The sequence below is a fragment of the Amblyomma americanum genome, chromosome 9, assembly GCF_052857255.1.
Source record: "Amblyomma americanum isolate KBUSLIRL-KWMA chromosome 9, ASM5285725v1, whole genome shotgun sequence".
Taxonomy (NCBI): Eukaryota; Metazoa; Arthropoda; class Arachnida; order Ixodida; family Ixodidae; genus Amblyomma; species Amblyomma americanum.
Genome location: NC_135505.1, coordinates 74378074 through 74394780, shown reverse-complemented (window position 1 = coordinate 74394780; position 16707 = coordinate 74378074).

The window sequence follows — 16707 nt, the reverse complement described above, 5'->3', positions numbered from 1 at the left end:
ACTTCATCCTCTTCATCACGAGGACCCTTTAGAGGACCTACCGCATGCCGGCACGTTTCAAAGATTCCCGATGATGGTGATTGTGTTGCATAAGATCTCCGTCTCATCAACCAGGCTCGGTTGGCGTGAGCGTGTAAAGCAAGCCAAAGGCTGGCTGAGGTTGGGTTCTCAGTAACATGGGTGTTCTCTCACCCGAGGTGACCCTATTGAAAATACGCCTAATCCATGCTCCCTAAAGGGGGTATCGCGCCTTGGGGCTGACGGTTGTTGGAAGGTGGTGAACGGCGGCCCCAACCAGAACATTGGCATTTTCGCTGATGATGGGCTTGATTGACTGGGCTGTCTGGGCTCGGCTGCCGAAGCGGAGGGTTTGACTGCCGGGTCGCAGTCCAAGGCTGCGACCGGAGCTGAAGAGTACGTGAGGCGCTCCCAGGCCGGGTAACGCTGGGAGCGGTAGTGTCCTCCTGTAACCGAGCGGGCGGTGGGCTTCGGCGATGAAGGCCCTAGGCCTAACGCCGGGAGTAGTTGCGTGCTCCTGTAACCCAGTCTATTGGGGGCGAGTGTCATTGGTGAAACTGGGAAGGGCTGTGGTGACCCTCTCCCTATAAACTAAAGCGAGAGAGTTCATATGCCATGGAAGCATAGGGATAGGCTGCTATGGCTGTCTCAAGAAGAGACGCTGCATTGAAATCCCCGCTGACTAAAGTCATCTGGGGTAGGGACGTCCCTGTGTATCCCGAGCCCTACCATCGCTCGGGAGCGCTGCTTGGGTCTGCCCTCGGTCTCCCTCCGGGAAACCAGGCCCATCTCTGGGAAACGCTGTGGCCTGCAGGCGTCTCCGCAGGCTAAGAGATCGAGGGCGAAGCGAAAGAAGAACTGGCGCTTGCGTCCTTTGAGAGTCTGTGAGTAGTGCCGGTGTGAGACCATAGGGGTGTGGGATGAAGCCCACACTCGCACTTCCTGGTACGTAGGCGGTAGGTCCTGGCTGACCACCAGGGCCGGCGTCAAATCTAAGACGCTTAATAATACTTGGTAGAATCGGGCTCTCGCTTGGAGCGTGGCGCGAAGAGATTACCCGAAGTCAAGGGTGCTTCGGCGTCTGGCAGGGGTGCGCAGCACGGAAGCGCACCACGGGGAGTAGCGACCCCGCCCATCCGATGCTCCTGGGTTGGTCCCAGACACGACCAACGGGGTGGCAGTAGTGTATCAGCCCGCCACGCTCAATGGGAGGGGTTTCGGGCCCGAGGATGACCAAACCTAAATTGGTACAAGAGCAGTCTCTCGTGTGGGGGCCCACGAGTTGTCTAGCTTGCTCCAACTTATGGGACTCGCTTCTTGGTAAGTGGTCTGGCCCCGGCCTACTCCATGTATGGCTGGGGCAAAACTCTTTGGCAGACCGAAAACATCTGCACAGTTGCTCTGACGGATAAACGATAAGTTCCGCCGTCAGCAACCTTAAATCCGCCTCGTGCGGTAGAAGCCCATTTGTGGCCCATTTTCTCAAGGTGGGGTCAAAGACCCATTTCCAAAGCATTTCACTCTAAATAAGACGAGTACAAGACCAGGTTAAAGCTTGTGCCCATTGTATCACTGCTGGGTACACGGCGGCACTGGGGATCGAACCGCGCACCTCCCGCATGCGAGACGGATTTTCAACCACTTGGACACCGCTGCGGCTTCTAGGCAATTTTACTCAGCAATTTCTGCGTTGTGAATTTTCAGATGCGCGAAGGAAGCCCAAATTTTGATCGTAAAGGTAAAAATTTCATTTAAAATCAGAATTTAAACACATTTCAATTATACTGCTTCAGTGAAAAGTAAAAAAAAAATTCGAACTTAACGGTATACGTAAAACTTGAGTATTGCTATTAGTGAGAAACATGCACCTATTCATGACCTCAAATGCATGGGTAGTACAGGGCTCACCCTGCGCCCTTAAGAGATGGACACTGCACATTTTCTGGGGCGCACTTCGCGTGTGCCTTTGAATGCTTATTTTCGGAAGCACTTGCAAGAAGCCTAAATTCGAGGACAAACGTTTGACAGCGTGTTGGGGCTGAAAACACAAAATGCACATTGTGGCGGCCAGCATCTCTTTTAATAATCTAGGATTGTTGGTGCAGATAAAGAAGCATCACCAACTTTGAAGAGAAGATGCTCGTTTTTGGGAGCCATTTGGTTTCTGGAGTGCAATTTCACCGACTGTTTACATTTCATGAAAGTACGATTTTTAAAACCCCGATTTCAGTAAAAGAAGCGTTTAGTATGTCTCAAGAATAAATATACAGCCTCTGACGGTATGCCCGCTTCCCTCCGCTTACTCTCGTGTTACATTAAGAAATTTACAGATACGACGACTAATAACGCTTTAGACATTAGCATTAGTACTAGAGGTGGTTATTTTTTCAAAAAGCTGAAAATACACATAAATATATCGAAATCAAGCTCTACATCTAGTTTATAGAGTTATTAGTGATTTGACTTTTGTGGGGTTTTATCCGTATTCAGTATTTCTGAAAACTTGCTAATATTAAATAATGGCAAACATGGTTTCGATATCCGAGAGCGGAAAGAAGGTCGTGTGACAGAAAATCGGGCGTATCCTTCGGCGTCGTTTAACGTGAGCAAAAAATCCAAGAAATTTCCCGAGAGGAGCAACCTAGGAGACAGGTGAACCACATAGGTAGCGTAAACTTGCGGCGTCATCACAACCTCCGCCTCGATAGCAGCACGTGCCATCGCAGCGCAGTGTCGACGCCGCATCACTTAACCGCTGCATCACTGCACAAGGAGACTTATGAGGACTCCGAGGAATCTATGACTGTTCAGTATAGAATGACACACACTGCAAATCTGGGCATTAACCCATTAATGCCATCGCGTGATGCCTTCAAGGCGGAGCTTAAGTTCCCCGTTTAATTTTATGCGCGATCGCAGGACATCTTCCAATGACTATCACTGATAGAAAACCTTACGAAGGACCGGCACTTCAATTTTTTTTCATGCATTCTCGGAGAAAATCTATCATTAGAACAAGCGGTGGGGTAGTTCTGTTTCCATCTATTTTGAGCAGTGTCAGGTATCACGAGTACTGTAGAAGATTTATAGGCTGAAATATGAGTGTATCAGTGCCTCCTCTCTTGTTCTGTTTTGATGGGGGGTGAGGGGGATACCAGAATTCTATTCCTCACTACTTTTGTATCATATTACATTTGTATTTATCGGCATCCTTGCCTCCGCCAAAGTTCATTTTTTTGTTGTGGTCCACTTGTTGTCCACTTGTTGTGGTCCCAAAACCAATTATTATTATTATTATTATTATTATTATTATTATTATTATTATTATTATTATTATTATTATTATTATTATTGTGATTTGAGCAAAGCTTTCGACGTTGTTACTCACTCATTACTTCTTCAAAAGCTTCCGCTGTTTGAGATCGACGTTTCAATTGTAGCCCTCCTACGCAACTATCTTCTTGATCGGTCCTGCTTTGTCAGTGTAAATGGACAGACCTCATTTGTTTACACTCCAACCAGCGGAGTTCCTCAGGGCTCGGTATTAGGCCCGCTTCTGTTCTCTGTTTTTATCAATGACGTTTCCTCCGTGGTCAAAAACTCCTCAGTTCTCCTTTATGCGGACGATATAAATATGTTCAATGCAATACATACTCTTCACGATTGCTTGTCATTGCAATCGGACGTATCCGCCTTCTCTGATTGGTGCTTGAAGAATGGGCTCACTCTCAATTCATCTAAAACCAAGGTTGTCTCATTTCCGCGTAAAACGCACAGTCTTCTCTACTCTTATTCGGTGAATGGTAGGCCGCTGCACAGGGTTGATGAAATTAATGACCTCGGCGTACTTTTCGACCGTAGCCTCAGCTTCTCCTCTCATACAAAACGCATTGCTCTACGGGCTATGCGTACACGCGGCTTCATCTGCAGGCTTTCGAGAGAGTTTCGAGCCCCACTTCCTTTCTTAAAGCTCTACCTCTCCATATGCTTGCCGCTTTTGGAATATGCGTCTGTTGTTTGGAACGGCACTTGCCAGTCGAACTGTGAAAAAATCGACAGAGTTCAGCTAAAGTTTTTACGCATATTTCAACATCGGTTTTCTTGCAAAACTTCCAGCTCTCGTCCCAGACGGAGTAACTCACTGCAGCTTCCTTCTCTTAGCTGGCGTCGCGTGAGGGCAGATATAATTTTCTTGTATAAACTTCTTCATGGTCACATTCTATGCCCTCAGCTCCTAGCGCGTATCCTTTTGCGTGTACCGCAAAAGAGCATAAGGGAATTCAGACCATTCCAAGTTTCTGCGCTCCTGCACTCCCTCTTCCCTCTGGACAGAATGCAAAAGTTGTTTAATTCTCTTTGTCCTCACCTAGATATATCCGAAAATTCTCTCCCTTCCTTTATATTGGATGTCCGTGCCGTTCCACTTTGAGCACTCTTTTTCTCATACATAACTTCCCCTTTCATGCATTTTGTCTTTACTACACTTGTGCGTTTGCACCGGTATTATATTGTTTTTTTCTCTCCTTAATTGTTCATCACGTGTACTTGTTTTTATTAATATTATTTTTCTAATACTGTATACTCACGCCTGATTGTCTGTAACGCGTTCACTAATTACGTTTCTTATTGTGTAGGATTGTATTTCTAGCTTGTATTTCAGAGGTTTCTTATTCGTTCTTATTAGTATTGGCTTTATTCTTGTTTGTATTTTGCTATATGCTGTACTTGGCTGTTATCGGTCGTTCATTCTCTTTGTTTATTGCTTCATTAGTTATTTATATGTCTGTTGCCTGTTCTAGCTTTTTCATTTACCGCTGTTCTCGCTGTTTTCTTGTTTTCGCTTTTTTGCTTCATGCTTGCTGTCACGCCTAGTTTATGTGTCTTTTTTTTCTATCGCCTTGACTGCTGCATTACCTCCCCTGAGTGTCTTCCTTTGTAGTGAAATAAATTTACATTTTGTGCGTGTGAATGGTGTACCAGCACCAAGACCTATGGGTTGTTCCTGGGCACCGAAAAATAAAAATTGATTATTATTATTATTATTATTGTTATTATTATTATTATTATTATTATTATTATTATTATTATTATTATTATTATTATTATTATTATTATTATTATTATTATTGTTGTTGTTATTATTATTATTATTATTATTATTATTATTATTATTATTATTATTATTATTATTATTATTATTATTATTATTATTATTATTATTATTATTATTATTATTATTATTATTATTATTATTATTGTTATTATTAATGATCATCAACATTGTCCTCTTCGGATCATGGAGACGTTAAGAGTGAAAAGAGTGCATTGCATTTCTTCTCAAGAAGAGGTCGCATGACGTCAGGAGAGCTGTTTAGAAAATTCCAGGTGGGGATCCTTTTTTGGGGGGCACGCTTTGAAGTCGACAACAGCAGCTTATCTCCCCTGTGTGAGCACATGTATAATTTTGAACACTGAGACCTTGTATATCAGAAATCACTTTAGCTAGCTGAGGCACGAAACAAAGTGTTTCAAAGCCTCTTATTTACGACCCTTCGTTCGGGCGGATGGGATAACGTCTGTAAATGTTTGCTTGTGCAGCTTTCTTCCTGACACTTTTGAGGTAGCTGAAATCTCTTTTCCTGCAGAGGCGCTCTGTATGCTGAAGAATTCCATAAGGTTGTGAGTCTAGCCTGTGGACAATTTCACGTTGCTAAATGCCACATCTGCTCTCAAACGATAACTGCTTGCGCTCCACGTGCAGTCAGCTTCGATGTCAGCGGCCACAATGTTCTCTTTTTGGACGCAGGTGCTTAACAGGTGGAAACGAGGAGCGGCGCGTGGATTCTTCTGTTCAGGCGGAACGTTTCATACAGTTCATTGTCACGTATCGAGTTTCCACCTAGGATCCACGTGTGCTTTTTCACTTTACTCTGAGGGTTTTTGCAGGTTAGGGCTAAAGTTATTTTCGTTGTCGTCTTAAGCGCATCCGTTCGCGAACGGTAATTCAGAACAACGGCGGAATTGATGAGAACATTCCCTGAGACTAGTAGTATTCTTCCAATGCTATAATTATGCTTGAGGAAATGTTCAGATACACACCCGGATTAAGGCCCTCTCCCATCTATGACCAGTGCGCTGTTTTTCTTCTTCAAGAACTTTTTCTGCCCCTGAAAAGTCTGAAATTCCTTTGTTCACACTGCAGAAAGTGATAGAAGCGCGCGGAATGCATGGCAGTAAAAATGCATGTCATGGAGGGCAACTTATGAATGTGCTTTCTGGGATAACAAGGGTCCTAGAACGCGAGCAACGCATTGTGGTTTATACTTTGTGAGAAAGTCTTCGATGAATATCTCGCTAAAAAATATGGTTTTTGTTAAAATGTAGACTCGAGTTCTTCATAAAACCTTCCTTGCCGCCCACAGCCATCTTTTATAGCTATCAAATATCGTTGTCTTCTTTGACGACGTAGACGACGGACCTGGTACTGGCCCTACTGTCGGCTTGCTAAATGAACCAAAATTGCATAGAATCCAGCTAGTCGAGTTTATTTTTTACATATATTCTAAGAATTATTTTTCATTTCCGGGTCAATTTTTTTTTTCGCTTTCGATAATGAACTGCTTTGCCAGCACTGTCAGACTTGGAGGGGTTAAACGTTAGTCAATTACCAGACATTCCTCACGTCGGAAGCCAGCAATTTAGTGGGTCAGCCGATTCATATAAATATAGGAACAGCTGAAAGAATAAACAAAATTTTAGTGCCTGCAGTGGGAAGCGGACTTCTGTCTTGTTGAATAAGAGCCAGGCCTGCTATTCACTACGAAAACGCTACATTCTTTCTTCTTTCATGCCTGAGAAGACTAATGGAGGAATGCAGGATCCATCCATCATAGATCTTAGCCTGGTTTTAGCCTTTGTCATTTTCGAGTCGCATTTTTCTTTGTTTATTGTTGTTTCCATTATTCACTCTAAGTTTCATGGTTTTAGCCTCGTTGTTAATCTTGTTTTGTATCACTCATATGTTTTCGTTTTTATGCTTTTATGCCTACATTTAGTGCTTGCACCTTCATCTTTTACTGTTGTTACTGTTGGTTTCACGTCTCATTCCTTTTCTTAGTAAGATTATCGCTCGTAATACATGGTTAGGCTGTCTTCGTCTTCGTTCTCTTTGAAGTTTTGGTTTCACCGTCAGGTTTTTATCTTCCTCCCTTCTTTTATCTAGGTATCAAGGGTGTTTAGGCACGCATACTTTTGGGGTGTCTTTAGACTGGTTCTCCAGATTGGTTCTACTAAACTGTTAAACTTATCTGCTGTGTTGGATTAGGGTTGTGTCACGTGGTGGGCTGGTGCATTTAAAAGGAATGCTCGAAAGAGTTTTTTGAATAAAATTTGGAAGTCTTCGCTCTGTGTGTGTACGTGTTTTCTTCCCTTTGTCCCTGTTTCTTTCGCGCAGTTTAATCATGAACGAGAATACAAAATACGTATAAACAAAACAAGCCGTGCCAACTTGCTTGTGTTCACAGGTCGGCACCTGAGCAGCACGACTTTCTAAGAATTTTTGGCGATTTGGCTGCGTAGATCACCGCTATAAGTTATGCAGCCTTTTGAATACGGAGCTCTTCCAGGTGTTTCACGGACGCCGGCAAGTAATTTTTAGATACAGAGTTTTTCAGGTGGAAGGAAACTTTTTGCGGCATAATAACGCCAGTTTGGCAGACGTCAAAAAACAGGCGAATCATGTTAACTGCTGAAGGCATTAACTGAATTCAAAAAGTAAGCTTTTTAACTAATGCCCTTATTGTCCTGATTGCAAATAGAGATTTGTAGCTTGTCGATAGTTATAGGTGTATAACTTTAGAGTTTCTAAGACGGGATTATCCTCGCCGCTGTGACTCAACTAATTTTAGTATTTCTCGTGCCATTCGGTGGCCATGCGCTTAAGCGATGACGTAAAGCGATGACAATCAAAGCTCGACACTCCTGGAAGCTCGTAACACGCGATAATCTCAGCCCAGGCATTGCTGCAGTGCACCGCACTCCATGCCCTTCGCTGCTGCAGCGCGTACGGGCCAGAGATCGTCACGCTGTACATCCGCCACGCAGTGTCACGATTTGATTGGCGTCGCTCTGCACCCTCCCTCAAGTGCAGGCTTGCCAAATGGCGCGAGAAGTGGCCCAAATTAGTCGAGCGAGGTATTAGTTGAAAAGGTGCTTGAATATATTTATTCCCTTTTCTAGATCTTATGATTCGCCTTTTATTTTGACGTCCCCAAACACTAGTATTACTATGCCACAAAAAGCTGTTCTTTAAGCTACAAGCCCTATTAATAAACATTAATATACTGCTTCCTTGAAACATCTGGTATATGAAGCACAGAAAAGGTTAGTGCAGCTCAGTCACAGGTCCGACTTATTTCTATCATTCCTGCAATGTGTGGCTTTTTTATTGTCATGCACTTCCGCAGCAGGTTTTGACAAGCTTCAGAACGTAAAGACGCGCTTATAATGGCGGTGTTGGCAAAAAAAAATTATTGTACCTTGGGTGTATTGGCACACGGAGCTTCATAGCCGGTGCAAAGGCAGCTGCCTCTGCCAATGCGCTTAACAGAACCTACGTTGCGTGAACGGTTGGTGTTTTCATGGTCGTGTGAGAGACCAATCTACCTTTTGAGGAAATATTGAAATCCCTCTATATTATGTAGGAATATTTGCAGGCACATTATTTTCAAGTAAATCAAGCGGGAAGTGCACGCCACAGGACTACGCCGCACAGTGGCTGAGCATGTAAGAGAAATATTATTCCAGAAAGCTGAACGGCATTGGCTTTTGCTCAGAACACCAGTTTACACGCAAGGGATCATCTATGCTAAAGAATGCAGCATATCCAGACAACAGAAAGGCAGCAGGAACCAATATCCCTGATAGCATCTTACATGCGTACAAAAAATTAGCTGTGGTTTAACTACAGCTGACCCTGGCTAAAGACCTGGCTTGGCGCTTGTAACGCTGAGTGCGTTCCGCACACTCGATAGGCAGCGCGCCCACAATCCCACCCGGGCAGCTGACAGTTGACTTAATGGTTGATCGTGAGAGGAGGGTCACGCAATGAATGCTGCGGCCAATTCTACTGCCCTCGGCCGGCGAATCAAAAGTTCAAAGGTGTAGGTCAAAGGTCAACTCGTATGACACAATGGTGGACCACATATGGTAAGGTCTATAGCCACACTTGACCTCTGGTTAACTTTAAGGTCAACCGGCAACACCAGACGAAATCGACTTTCCCTAGCGTAGTGAAGGTTTCGCTTCAAAAACTTAACGAGTACAATTGGACGCAGGATGTGCATATTTTCTTTTCCTCTGCCCTGGGTTGAATTGTGGTTTGCGAATGCAATCGCCAGAGGCTAGATGATGTCACTCGCTTTAGAAGCCTACCTTATTAGCCCGTAAATTTAATTCCGTGGATAATGTTCAACTATAGAGTGGCGCCGAGGTAAATTTATAATTTTACTGCGGGCTCCAGAATGCGATACCCGTCGGTAGTGACAAGCCGGTCGTCGTAACGCCGAAGCGGTGTTTTGCTACTAATCATTCTGATAAAATACATTTACATGAGCGCGGACAATCAACAGTTTCTCGTGTCATCCACCACCTAACAATACACATCGGTCATCCAATGCACTGAGGAGTAAAGAGCACTAGATAATTTACACCAAGTAGTTGTTTTTAATGCTGACAACACTGAGGACCACGCAAAGTATTGCCATAAGGAATGCCTTTGAGTTTTTTTAATATTCTTTGAGTCGTGGGTGGATCGTGCATTTTTGTATAGTTGAGTAGCAATTTATAGGAAGAAAAAGTGTTTATAGAATATTTATTCACACTTTGTTATCGAAAATCAAAATTTCTAAAGAAGGCAATATGTTGCATTTCTAAATCCCTAGTTACCATGCTTATGCGCTGGTGCATAGTTCCAGCGTTCCCTTGTTCGTGCTTTCGTTTTCTTATGCACAGTGATCATATGGGGCTTCTTGTCGTGCCCTCTACACACTCGTTTAGTTTGACAGTTAAAGCAGAGCACATGAACTAGCAAGCATGGGCGGATCAAAAAATTAAACTGCATTATGCAGTGCCAGTAAGAAATAAAGGCCTTAATAGTGTTTTTTTTTAAGTTGAAAAAGCTCTAATAGCAATTAGAAAGTATTCGTATTCAATTTCTTGACGAAATAAATAGTGCATTCGCACATTACTGGAAACAATTCCTATGTGCTGTAAACTTCTTTATTATTTCTGAATGGCAAGTCGGAAAGAAACGGAGTGGTTTTAAATGACGACTGATTATAAAATGCAGCCAAAGTGACAGCGCATAGCTCGAGCGATAGGCGATATAAGAAGCTATTGCTTATGCCTCGCGCCGCTCTGCTCTACTGAGATGTGGTAGTAGTTTATTCTCTGTCGTCAAAGCATCATACGTTCATTTTTCTTTGCATATAACATAATGGCAAGAGCGCTCATATGCCGACTCATATCTGCATCACCTGCCCCCGTCTAATGGGTGCAATTTTAAATTTTATTTTCAAAATTGTTTGAATGTATCAGAGAGAACCGTAAAAGATTTAGTATTCCTATTCACAAAAATTGTTCAGAGAATATATGATGCTAAATACACGAAGAATTGTTCTCACTATATGCAAAAGCGCCCGTGTGCTGTGCGATTTCAGTGCACGATAAACATTCCCAAGTGGTCGAAATTATCTCGGAGACCTCCACTAAGGCACCTCTTTCTTCCTTTCTTCTCTCAGTCCCTCCTTTATCCTTTCACTTAACGACACGATTCAGGTGTCCGCCGAGTTGTGAGACAGATACTGCGCCACTTCCTTTGCCCCGAAACCAATTTTTGCCTACATGCTGCCTTTCGTAGAATGTGTAGTGGGTTGCAACATAGGAAGCTTTTTTTGTAATGAGATAAACTGGCTGTTTTGCTCATCAGCCTGAATTTTTTAGCGCCTGCCACCGACTCTCTAATATTAATCTTTCATTTTGCTTTCTGATAAAAAAATTTTACTCTGGGGATAAAATTACGCAAGTCAGGTACAGATGTGCTTTTGCACGCAAAAAACCAACACCTTTTTTTTTATTAGAAAAGACATGTTTTCAAGTACGCCTTTCAGGATAATGTACATTGCCCTCATAGCTCTAGACTTCGTTATTTGGCAAGCGTACCAAACTCAAAAGCGCTAGTAGATGGCTTGCGCAAATGTCAGTTCTGTGCAGGCTTGGCAAACTGGTTTGATAGATTGGTACCTAAGTCTAAACCCTTGTGTGAACGGGCTCAGCTGCCTGCAATGGGCGTAATTTTGCTTGTGTACTCGACGTCGAGCGACAATTCCTGGTTTAAAACCGGAGAGATTCGTGCGTGCACAGCTGTATTTATGGAATAGCACTTTATTTTTATCCCGTTTCTGTTAACGGTGGCTTTGCCAGCTGCTGTAGAAGTCTGAAGCACGCATATTGGGTGTTCTGCATAAGTTTATTGCCCTCTGTACGAACGTGCGTCTGAAATGTGTTCATAGCGCTGCCACTGCCATGGCTCGAAAGCAGCAGCTGGCGAATGGCGTAGTCCAATAAGTTCTCAACAGATGGCGCCACAAGACAGTCATCAGGTTAATGAAAAGTAGCACCATCTAGTCCCGCCCTCGTCCACTCATTTCCTCCCAACGCTAATAGAAAATAAAAGCATATTGCCGTCGGGTGACCTGTGGGTATATTCATTTTTACAGTGATATAACATGTGAAAAAATGGTATTCGTAAACAGCCTCCCGCTCGAATATGCTATTGTCCAGAATTGCTGGATATGAGTAACGCCACTGAGTCTGATGAAGAAGAACTGCGCTTCAAGTTCGGATTTGGTTGTTTTCGTTATCCGTGTGACGGAGTACTTGCAAGCGCCTCCTGAAAACATCAAAGCGTAACGATCAAATGGCGCATGACGTCTAGATGTGCGCCCTGGTTTGGCACCGGCCATACTCAGCAACAGAGATGTTTTCCCGATTCGACAGCATTGACACTTGACTTCGTACGTGCAAGCGACTTGTTTGTGAAAAAGATGGCGCCCATTCGTCTGATTTCAGGTCGCACAGAGAAGATTTTTTTCTTCCCATCCGTACTAGCGGCAGGTGCTCGTCTGTGAATTTATTACGCAACTTTTCCAGCCTCTCCCATAGGGCACATGACATGTTTTGAACGATCCTGTGGTATCAGGAGTGAAACAAATCGAGTTTTCGGCCAGATGGGTCCGGTACAACGCTGGCAATGTGCTATGTAGAAATCAAGGCTGTCAAGGCAGAAACGTGGACTAGTTGGGGGTTCATTACTAAATAAAAATAGTAGCACTCAGGTCAGGGACGAAGAAATACGAAAGAGACACGGTGAACGCGAAACATAGTATATATTTCTTCGTCCTCATTCTGAGCACTACGCTTTTTATTTAATACTGAGGAGAGTTACGAAGTTCCCTTCTCGTGCACATTTTTTTACTGATCGCAAAGTTAAGCATGAACAGTTATCGAACTTTGGATGTCCCTTTACAACATGATACCGCATAAGACATATATTCTAGATATTTTACTCCATTTTTCAGATGGAAAATATTTTTACTGTTGTGAAGTTTTGTGCGTCGCAAATTTTGCAAGAAATGTTTTTCATAAGCAATATACAGTGTTTTTTTATGCTATTAAAACAAGACCAATAATAACAACACTGCGGTGAGCTACATTATTTTACTCAAACACCCTAAAATTTCCCGTTTTATTGATAAGGAGTCAAGGACGCTTAATTATTAATGCACGTTACCTAGCCAACAATGCTGTAGTTAGACGGAATAAAATAAAATTATGTCTGCTATATTGTGCATTCAGAGCTTTTTGTGGTAGCCACTACGCTTTTGTTCCAAACTGAAACATTTCATTTGAGCCGCTCGTATTGAATTATGAGAATATGGAGTCCATATGATGTGGAAAAATATAAGCAAGTTTATATCTTGTCTCTACGGAGTCCACAGACATTCTACATAATTTCTATGTGAGTTCCATACAATGTGTGCATGTCATATGGAGTCGGCAAATTTTTAACGTGCTTCCATACAGTCCATAGAGACTCCATAATATTACTTATGAAAACATATGTGAATTATGCAACTCGACATATGAAAACTTTCAGTTGGGTTATGTTGTAAAACTGTTCGGCTTTTTTCAGCGCAATTGCTGCACTTGGACACCAATGAAGATTGCACAGTGCTACCACGCAGACAGATCTCACAGCGCTTAACGTTCGCTACGCCATGCTTAGTAGAAAGATTGCTCGAAAAAAAAAATACGAGAAAATCGCAACCTCCACGCTTTCCAACCGGCTGCGGAGGGAACAGTCTGTCAGAAATGGGGCGCTAACATGTCCGCAAAAAAAAAAAAAAGCTGCGCCAATGTTCGGAGGCTTTAAACGTCTTGACGATGGCGCACCTTGTAGTGTACCGACCACAGCATACGGCGGCTTGCACGGTCTGGGAAGAAATGCGTGTGAAATTTTGTTCTAATTAGGTGTAAAACTTTTTGTGAGTGATTTTTTTTATTCATCTGGTAAAATGCCCAGCGAATGCAGTTTTTGTAATGGATACATAAAAGCCGCGTTTATTGTACTAAAGCATCGACATATTACATTCAGTGTCTAACACAAGCTGTGCCTTTCAGTGAGCCAGGAATATTGCGAAACTATCTTACTTACAAGAAATCACTGTGGGAAAGGGGTGCTTTGTAGTGTAGTTCAGTAGTGTGGGTCTAGGCATCTTTCCTTTTAGTTAAAACCTATACAGGACTAGTGCTTGGAAAGAGAACGGTGGGCAGCTTTGCGTGTCAGAAATAGAGGCAGAAATTATTTATTGCGCGTGCTAAAGGTTGTGGTGTTCTTCTTTGAGGCAGGCAGGACGCTCTGTTCATATGGTCATGCTGCATGTGTCTTAAGCCGATGAGCAGGGATTGCCGTGACCATAAGAAAAAGATTATTTTACAACCTTGGGCGGTGTCGACAAGCTCATAGCACATAGAATTGCCTGCTTTTTCATACTGCAAGAGATTCGAATTTGGTTGGAAGGAAGAGTCTGCTTGAATATCCGAAGTGCGTTTCCGAAAAAAGAAACATTTGTCCTCATTAACGCAAGCAGTTCGTTCTGTTCAAGTGAGAGTTTTGATTTTATAGCCTGCGCGCGCGCGAAATGATTCGTGTGGAAGGAAAGTTTCGAGGTGAAATGGACCACTTTAACTAGGGCGCTATCAGGCGTGGCCGATTTTTGATCTTTTATTCGTGTTAGTCGCTGATCCGTAGTTCTCGCGTTCGAACCCGACCACGGCGGCTGCGTTTTTATGGAGGCAAAACGCTAAGACGCCCGTGTGCTATGCAATGTCAGTGCACATTAAAGGTCCCCAGGTGGTCGAAATTATTCCGCAGCCCTCCACTGCGGCACCTCTTCCTTCATTTCTTCTTTCACTCTCTTCTTTATCCCTTCCCTTATGGCGCGGTTCAGGTGTCCAACTATATATCACATAGATACTGCGCCATTTCCTTTCCTCAAAAAACAATTTAATTGGTGTTAGTCGCGACGGCGCGATTGACCTTAGCGCGCACTTCTTGAATGGGTAGAACGCAGACGACTTCCACCACAGAGTCACAATATCAACTAACTAGGCCTCTCCTCTGATTGTAATCGCACGATAATGCATTTTCTATGGAAAGCATATTCAGTGTGGCTTTTTTTAGATATTACACTTCTGGAGCTGGGACAACCTATGATACATACGATGACAGAAAACGGTTCGCTATTCAATCTGTATGTTTGCTAGTGAATGTTCCGGTAGCGAACCGGAACCCCTTTCTGGTTAACATCCCTGCCTTTCCCTCCTCTTCTTTATCTATCTATCTATCTATCTATCTATCTATCTATCTATCTATCTATCTATCTATCTATCTATCTATCTATCTATCTATCTATCTATCTATCTATCTATCTATCTATCTATCTATCTATCTATCTATCTATCTATCTATCTATCTATCTATCTATCTATCTATCTATCTATCTATCTATCTATCTATCTATCTATCTATCTATCTATCTATCTATCTATCTATCTATCTATCTATCTATCTATCTATCTATCTATCTATCTATCTATCTATCTATCTATCTATCTATCTATCTATCTATCTATCTATCTATCTATCTATCTATCTATCTATCTATCTATCTATCTATCTATCTATCTATCTATCTATCTATCTATCTATCTATCTATCTATCTATCTATCTATCTATCTATCTATCTATCTATCTATCTATCTATCTATCTATCTATCTATCTATCTATCTATCTATCTATCTATCTATCTATCTATCTATCTATCTATCTATCTATCTATCTATCTATCTATCTATCTATCTATCTATCTATCTATCTATCTATCTATCTATCTATCTATCTATCTATCTATCTATCTATCTATCTATCTATCTATCTATCTATCTATCTATCTATCTATCTATCTATCTATCTATCTATCTATCTATCTATCTATCTATCTATCTATCTATCTATCTATCTATCTATCTATCTATCTATCTATCTATCTATCTATCTATCTATCTATCTATCTATCTATCTATCTATCTATCTATCTATCTATCTATCTATCTATCTATCTATCTATCTATCTATCTATCTATCTATCTATCTATCTATCTATCTATCTATCTATCTATCTATCTATCTATCTATCTATCTATCTATCTATCTATCTATCTATCTATCTATCTATCTATCTATCTATCTATCTATCTATCTATCTATCTATCTATCTATCTATCTATCTATCTATCTATCTATCTATCTATCTATCTATCTATCTATCTATCTATCTATCTATCTATCTATCTATCTATCTATCTATCTATCTATCTATCTATCTATCTATCTATCTATCTATCTATCTATCTATCTATCTACTGTGGTAGTAGTGAGAGCTACTCGAGAACAGCTGATAGCTGTTGCAAATGAGTATTCGAAGAAACTCATTCCCATCAGGAATAAGTTGCTCTTTTTAACCTCTCACAGCTTATTCCTCGTTAATATTTGTAGCTTGAAAAGATACATATGTGTGACATAGGAGCGAGCGGGCGCTAAAGCTAGACAACCAAAATCTTGAGGCTTTTTTAATAGCTTTCATAGGCGAAATTCACGAATCGGCTACACTAATCGGCTTCAGTGTCACAAAGCAAGCGCTCTCGGAAAGTGTGTTGACTAAAATGCGCTAAAAATCCCGCGCTGCATGCTGGCACAGTCAAAAATTCCAATTTAATATACGCTGTTCTAAAGAGAAAATGCGACTAAAAGCAGTGACACTTCACTCAGCCGCGCTGTTTCTATTGCCTTGAGGCTGGCTCGTCCAGTCCTATGAAGGCGAACTCCAGCCCTTCGTTGCACTCACCCGTATGGCATATAAAGAAAAGCATCGGGCCTTCGACACCCTGGTTATTATGATCGAAAGGGCAGAAGCACAAGATAACAAATGAGTTCTAGTAGCATTTTAGCCTAAACTCTCACTGTTGGCAGCGCGTTCCGCCCTGCACAAGGCACATTAAATTCGCA